At 33.6% G+C, this 8,763-nt stretch overlaps 1 long non-coding RNA gene across 1 annotated transcript; it reads right to left on the minus strand.

Annotated features, from left to right (window-relative positions):
- Nucleotides 1-926: 926 nt before the first annotated feature.
- LOC149773986 (uncharacterized) lies at nt 927-2,527 on the minus strand. Its single transcript, XR_016417112.1, has 2 exons — nt 2,340-2,527; nt 927-1,309 (listed from the first exon to the last, which is right to left on the minus strand). It is a non-coding gene; the product is annotated as an uncharacterized LOC149773986 (long non-coding RNA).
- Nucleotides 2,528-8,763: the final 6,236 nt, after the last annotated feature.

Genomic DNA, 8,763 nt, shown 5'->3' on the forward strand with positions numbered 1-8,763 from the left:
AGAGAGAAAGGAAGAAGAGAATAAGAAGAAGAAATTAGAGTTTGAAAGATTGAATAACAGCTGGATGAAGATCCAACAGAAATTCAGAGCGATGGGTCATCCTGACTGGATAACAGAAACTGAAAAGAGGAAGAAGAAAGGAATAATGGAAAAAGTGAGAACTTGGTGGAAGAAGTGGAGGAGTTAGAAGAAGAAACCCAAAGGCCCTTTTCAGGGCCACTCCTATATCTCGAAAAGATCTTGACTTTCAATTGCCTACCCCATTTTTTTATTTTTTTGTTTTTAAAAAAATATAAAATAGAGACCCATCAGGTTGGGACCGTATTAAAATAGGGTCCCGACCCTGTTCCATTTCCCCTAGTCCCTAGACAGGCCCAAACTCTATTCCCATGTTAAATTCCCCTTGTCCCTATACAGTCCCACAATTTATTCCCCATGTTAAATTTCCCCTTGTCCCTAGACAGTCCCACGATCTATTCCCCCATGTTAAATTCCCCTTGTACCTAGACAGTCCCACGAACTATTCCCCATCTTAAATTCCCATTGTCCATAGGGTACAAACTTTTTTCTCTAATGTTAAATCTTCCATAGTCCCCAAGGTACAACTCTCATGTTTTTAATGGTAAGTCCCATTGTCCCTAGGGTATCCCCATTCACTACTGGCAGTTTATAGTGATGTCCAGCTATGGGGCATCATATCGCAGACATGTATGATGATGTTCCACCCAGTCACATTATCCTGACACCAGGCCGACAAATCCTAACACCAACCTCTTAATGCTGAGCGCCTAGCGAGGCAGCTGTTAGTACCATTTTTGTAAGTCTTTGGTATGACTCGGCCGGGGATCAAACCCACGACCTCCCGCATCTGATGCGTGCGCTCTAACCTGTATGAAAGTAAGAACAAAAATAAAACAACGGGGAAATATGTTCAGGATGCAAACAAACATCACACACATTTTTTAAGCGAGGCAGTTACATAATATACATTCAGTCTTCGTTGTTATTATTGTTAAATGTGAAATGGACACATTTATTTGGTTTCAAACAAGCCGACCAATATCAACAAAACTTCACATTACTCATCTAATGCAATGAAAACTATTTCACTCACGATCATTCGTGTTTAGTCGCAAAAATATGGCACTCTTTTCAGATTGATATACAAGTTTCGCTCATTTTTCTCTTTTAAATTCTTTATCTCCGATGATTAATTTAAATAAGGTGATCCAGTTTATAGAGTAGGGGTGCACAACCCATGGCCCGCTGGCTGGATCCGGCCCGCGATCGTGTTCTGTCCGGCCCTGGGCTGTGAACAGTAATTATATTAAAGATTATATTATTAAAGATCAATAAAAAATTATAATATTAAATTATATATTGTTTGCGGCCCTTCAGTGGTCTTAGAAAATGCAATCTGGCCCTTGGCCGAAAAAGGTTGAGCGTCCCTGTTATAGAGGAACAACAGTTGCAGTAGGACAAATTAGGATTAATTGATCTACCCAGATCAAATTAGTTGGTTGGTTGGGTTTTAGTATGGGCCTGGATGGGAATCGATCGATAACGAAAAACTGATAAATGTTGATGTTAAAGTGGGTATTACAAAAGAAGGGATAGAGAAATCACAAAATTGTGGTGATATCAAATGATTTCAAAACTGGTGACATATACTTTTGTCCTAATCTTCGTTATCGAAGATCGATAGCCGCGTAATTAATATATTTATCAAAAATATTTTCTAATATTTAATTGAAATTTTGAATTGATAATACTGAGTTTCGATAAAGTACTGGATAGTATCGTAAATTGTTCCGAAGATCTTAGATTTAGAAGAATTTTTTGATCTGCAACATGACATTTAGATACGTTTTTCTTGAACTCAGATAAATTTTAATGCTGGGTAAACATAAATTTCTTTGTAAATGAAATGAAGAGAGTCATGTTTTCTAATATTTCGTTTCACATCATCAACATGGGAATAGCTGCGCCAATATTTCTCAGTTGTTGAAACTGTTCGCCGTCCCATTATCATTCATTGCATAGGATAGGTTAACGATTACAATTTTCAGAATCCATACTGATTTTGTGACTCCGCGCATTTTGGTGAAGCACCTGATAACGAGGTCATATACAACTTGCCCAACCCCCTAATTTGGTCGAACGAAATTTTTATCTCTTCTAGTAGGCAATTTCGGAATTTCTGTAATATGTATATAATCATTTCCTGGTCTTCCGACAGGGGTTTTATAATCAAGGCAACGGCCGTTCGTTTGTGGATAAGCTGTTTCAATGGCTTTTAAAAGGGTTTCGTAATCGGGATAAGAACGATCTTGACCTACTCGACCATCCTGAAGTCTAATTTCAGCTGATTCTCCTCGAACTGTATTGTTGTCCGTTTGGGCAATGAGATATTCTGGGTCAGAGCTATATAGATCATTCCGGGGATTATTCCACGCTGACTGAAAATTTAGTTGATTGTTGTCATTTCCGGCTGTCAGATATTCTGGGTCAGAGCTATGTAGAATATTCTGGGTCAGAGCTATATAGATCATTCCGGGGATTATTCCACGCTGATTGAAAATTTAGTTCATTGTTGTCAATTCCGGCTGTCAGATATTTTGGGTCAGAATTATATAGAGAATCTTGAACAGTGTCATAGATCTCTGAAACTAATGAAATGGGTATCTCTTCTCTTGTACCCGACGGTACCGCGGCTTCGTCCAAGGTACTGATACGCTCTGATTGTTCTTGTTCCTGTTCTTTTCTTGTCCTAAAATTAAAAGCAAATGGATATTATATACAAATGGGTGTTTTTCGGTTCCTGAAAAAGGTCAATTCTTTCTGAGATGATATTATACCAATTCTATTATTTTCTTTCCATCTGTACGTCTTTCGAACTTAATAATTATTAAATACGCATCATCGATCTTTTTTATAGTTACTACAAACTTCGATATCATCTATGATAGTTAACCGTGAGACATTGTGTATTCTTGTATGTATAATCCTGACTATATGAAAATTCTTTTCTTAGATGTTTCAAATATTGTCTTAAGTTCTTCAGTAGCATTAAGTTTATACATGTATGTGAGCATGGGTGAGTATGAGCATGTGTGTTTGTGCGTGTGTGTGTGTGTGTGTGTGTGTGTGTGCTGTGCGTTGGATTTGTAAAGTATTTTTAAAAATTGTTCAATCATATCGCTACGATCTCTGCAGTGTGACAGATTTTAGTGATTTGCACAGGGACATCATGTCGCAGACAAGGAAAAATGATGTCCCTCCCAGTCATATTATCCTGACGCCAGGCCGACCAGTCCTACACTAACCTCTAGATGCTAAACGCCACGCGAAGCAGCTGCTATTACCATTTGTTTAAGTCTTTGGTATGCCTCGGTCAGGTTCAACCATGCGAACTCCTGCATCCAAGGCGTAGGAAAGTTTATATATATATATATATATATATATATATATATATATATATATATATATATATATATATATATATATATATATATAATTGCATTAATGTAGACAAGTTAAGCATTGATTGTGCGAAACAAAATAGACCTCGGAAGATTGTCTATTAAAATATATAAAACAATAAGGTGTACAATTGAAAAGACATACCCCAATAGTCTGTTAAAGCCGTGCTGAGAGTATAATAACAAACAATAAAATGAAGATCAAAGTAGGAGTCACAATATTTGCGTCACATAAAACTGTGAAAACTATATATTAGCGGCTAATATTGCCTGCCTTAATTGTCAATATTCTATGCCGTTGTACTAATCGAGATACATGTAAAGAAGGAAAAATGGGAATCGAAATCAAATACCTTTTTCGAATGCGCCAGAAGATTAGGACAACAGCAAAAAGTAGCACAAGAAATCCTGCCGAACTTCCAGCACCAATGTAAATCAGAGTCTGATTATTTTGACCTGTTACTATTTCGTCAAGTCTTCTGGTAGTAGTGTCTGTTGTTGCTGATGGGGGTGTAAAAGTCTTAGACTGACTGAATGTTGAAGAAGTAGTGGTTGTTGTTATGGGAACTCTAGGTGTGGTTGTTGTCGTGGGAACTGTAAATAACAATTGGTTTTGTTACATTTAACTACAAATCATATGGCGAATAACAAAGTTTATTGCATATATATATATATATATATATATATATATATATATATATATATATATATATATATATATATATATATATATATATAGAGAGAGAGAGAGAGAGAGAGAGAGAGAGAATATTAGATGAAAACGATGATATAATTTCAAGGAATCAAAATAAGTGAAGGACACACGGATTGAAAATAAAAGAAAAAATACATGGCTAACTCACTATTAGAACATGTCTTTCCGTCTTCAAGGATCGCAACTCCGTCTTCGCATGAACATGTCCTTCCATATATATTAGGTAGGCAAAAGGTACTACAGTTTCCGTTGTTGTACGAACAAAATGGATTTCCTGAGGAGTCAAAATAAAACAATAACTTAAATTTTACCAGCAAGAATAACAACTGTTTTAGCAGGGTTATTGTACTTGTACATTAAATACTGAATCGAAAAATATAAATCTAATGAGATCCTAATGCGATGAAAAGATCATTACATTTTATCAACAGAAAAACTGAGAACAACCAAAACGTAATAAATACAAATGTATATTTAGGTACATAAGTACATGCATATTATAAAGTAATTAAATTCTTACAAATCTGGCGAATTTATAAATACATATATAAAACTGAATATTGTATAAAACAAAAAACTTTAGTAATATGATATCCTGTTAGATGTTTAAATCACACTTTCACATGAAAAAGAGATGTATTATAGTTCCGTGCTAACTTCTCTTATTTAGTAGATAATAAAATCGTACTTGGTTGGCTATCAACTGTGTAGATGTCCAAAGCATCCAAGCGACCAAGTTCTGGTTTTTCAAAAAGACGAACAGCTTGAAATTGCTGAGTGAGCATAACTTTTGTTATGTACCTGAAGCAAATATAAATCGCAATATAAACTCAACCTGATATATTTTCCTTTTGTTTTATAATCTTGTAAGTATTGTAAGTATTGTAACATAAGTACATTGTGCTTAGATTTTCGTCTTACTTGCAACAACACGATTTTTCGAGTCTGTTAACGTTGCTTAATACCAATTACATTGTCTTCTCATCATTGACCATCTAGTAATTCTTCTTTTCCTAGCACCGACTGGTAATGTCCGGTTAATGAGATAGTGAGATTTTTATCGTCTAATCATGCATCCACAGAATAAGACTCTATATCGAATAGTAGAGCTTCGTCCTTGCATTATCTGCTAACGTATCTAAAACCCGTACAAAGATCAGCTGTATGCAAAAACGAGGATATATATATATATATATATATATATATATATATATATATATATATATATATATATATATATATATATAATCTCTATCTCATTGTATCTATTCATTTAATTATTTCTTTCTTCTCCACATATAGTGTCGTTGTATTCTGAATGTTATGATATCCATACTACTGGTTTTGGTCATATATCAGTGAACCCGTTCTTTTCTCTGAGAGTTTCCATATTTTACTAAACATATGTAATGGACTCCGTCACATGTCTACTATATCTTCTCATTCACACGGAGAGTAAATGTCTATGCGTGGTCTAAGTGTATATTCAATATCTACTTCACTCGCGACTTAGACCAAGCTCTAAACATAATTCCTGGCACAAAGCAAAAGCTTAACATTAAATTATAACTTCTAATTCGCTAAGTTGAACAACTAACCATTTTGGCGTTAATGTGATGTATTAAAGCATTGAAAAATATTAAATTGTATTGGCTAGACGCTTACCTATCATATTCTGTGTTATTTACACACCTGTCTTCATCATCAGCATATTTCTCATGATTGGTTGTGGCATATATAAACATGCCATAATCAATTAATTAGTTTAATTCTACTCCTCTTATCTTTAAATTAGACAACCCTGCTGCACTATTACAACGACAGAATCTTGTAAACAATTTCGCATGCAAGGATTTGTAAAGTATACTAAAATATCACTTAACATTAAAATATATTTTAGCGAAATTTTGATCCGAAGTGTCCCGTGTCACCTTTTGCATATTGTTAGCCATTCTCTTTTATTGCCTCTGCACTGAGTCATAAAATGTAGCGATATGTTTTCTCACCATTTCGTTTTCTCATGTGCTTCCATTTAGTCCTTTAAAACTTTCTTCCCCTTTTGTGTCTTTTTAACTTTGTCAGAAAATATGTCAACGCTTAATGTGTTGCAAGTGCATTAATGATTCTGCCATGCAAATATAACAATCTGGATTTTTTATCGTAACTTTGATATCAATATCTGATTAATATTGTTAAATATATCAACCAAAAAAGTGGTTACTCAATGAAATACATCTATTTTTCCTTTTTCTTGTCATTATTTGGTACTATTTATCCTTTCTTGATCAGGATCGTTATTTTTCCGATGCATAAATATTTCATAACCCGATATTTTTTAAAATACTAAAACAGATTGTTCTTTCCAGTAATTAGAATTACATATATCATTTGTATGACCTCTATACTTTCCCGCTAAATGACCATTATCTCATAATAGTTGGCGCATGTGATATTATTTCTGTATTCATATTATGTATCCTTTTCAAATATGGGGCATATGGTATTTGAATAAAAATGGCTTTATCTTCTTTCTTAACATTATTTCAGCAGTGTTCTTTGGTTTCATGTATTATATACAATAAATCTAATATATGGTCTAAATACTCTAAGGACTACGAGTTCAATGCCCTTTCTTGTACTGCCTTAACATGGACGCAAACTCATTTCGCAACGTTTCACCTTTGTATTTGTTTATTTGAGATGATTTCAGACCTCATAGCTCAGTAATCTCTTATCAATGACATGTATCTTCATCAAATAAACTCAACATGATAACATTAGAACTCTTTCTATATTTCAAGCGTTATCCTGTCACCTCTCATTACTTTTCTCATTACACCATTCAATTCACTCCATTCATCAAGTATTTCATCAGCAGGCATGTTATGTCAACTTCTTTTTCAGATTCAACTTTCTGTCACGTTGATACCTAACAAGGTCATACTTTGATTGCCTGTATTTATGATGTGCATGATGGGGCAGAACTGATACAAAGGTTTCAAAAGTATTTATCATTGGGACTTATGACATGCCTTTTTACATGTACCCATTATATTGATGCTGTTCTGATCTTCAAACAGGTTGGTGTTTAGCTACATGTAATGTTACGAAAAATGTTTGCCGAAACACCGAGTTCTTAATATTATGTACCTATTTGGAAATGTGTGCTTGACCCTTTTTCCGTAATTGACGATTGAATTTTGGACTAGGTGACTAATCTCGTACTTTGTGTGCTGTTTCTAACTTATAAAGAAGTTTTTCACTGATATACGAGTTCAAGATGTAGCCCTATGGACAAACTTAAAATGTTCTTGAAGCGATCATGTGACCCATATCCTCGTCATTGCATTATATCTTAGTTTTCTTATATAAGGATTGGTAAACAAAATTATTCATATTTATTTTTAATATCAATCTTTGGAATCACTTTTAGTTTTGCTCAGTTATAATTTGAGAGGTATTATTTTTGTGTAAATTATTCATTGGAATTACAAAGTGTTCATTGTCATTTTGGACTAAAGCCTTATTTCGTGATTTTTTGTAATTCATTAATAGACATTCTGAATTATATCCGTGCGATACAGCAAAACTGTTGGTACATCAATACATCCAATAATGGAATTCATTCAGATCACTCTATACTTTGGGACTTGTGATAAAATATTTAAGATCATTTAGGATTTAATTCAGAATACTGTAAATTCCTTTTAAATTTTCATTTTGTATTTTAGGGAAATAAATTGCTTGTTGAATTTTACCAAACATTTTGGTAATCACTTTCTTTCTGTTACTTACTTTAAGACCATAAAGTAAGAACGCTATGTGCAACCATTTCCTGTCTAAACCGTGTGTACATCACATCAACCATTGCATTTAGTACATATATATTGTATCTGACAACTGTATATTATGTAATAAAGGTATTGTTTTTTAATACCAGTGTTTATTGAATAAGTCGTGTTTATGATAGTATTAATTGATTAACTTTTAAAGAAAACTTGAACCCTAAGTTTCAACGAATCAAACCCTCTCATCTCAACGCTTATCGATACATATCTCTTGCACTATGGTTTCCTTCTACTAAAAGAGTCATGTACATCTAGATTTTTTCCTTCATAAATTATATACTCATTTATTTCCAAACAAATGTAAACAACAGTTTTTGACTTTGTATTTTCTAGCTTATAATGGTGTTAAAGTTTGCGTTAATTTTCGTTGGTATTTAGGATTGGGGCTCAATGATTTATTCATTTATGATAATAAAAAAGTCTCCGGTTTAATATCGTGACTTTTTTCTGCGGGTATAAAATGAAACCGTCTTTTTAAAAAATTGTCTTCGCACATAAACGTGCAAGTTTTGCTTGATTATTTTCTCGTTTGAAAATATGTTTCCACCATCATACCAGCTTCGGTTTGTCGTATTTACAAACTCTTAGTATTCTGTTTCCTTATGATCAGTAAATTTGTAATGTTACGCTTATAACACTTAACAGCGTTCATGTAAGTTATTTTTATCTTGCATCAATAGATGCAGCTTTGGGATTACCTTTTAAACTCTTCTGAAAA

Source organism: Sinohyriopsis cumingii, unplaced genomic scaffold (genome assembly GCF_028554795.1).
Source record: "Sinohyriopsis cumingii isolate HCF-2022 unplaced genomic scaffold, ASM2855479v2 utg000488l, whole genome shotgun sequence".
In the NCBI taxonomy this organism is placed as follows: Eukaryota; Metazoa; Mollusca; class Bivalvia; order Unionida; family Unionidae; genus Sinohyriopsis; species Sinohyriopsis cumingii.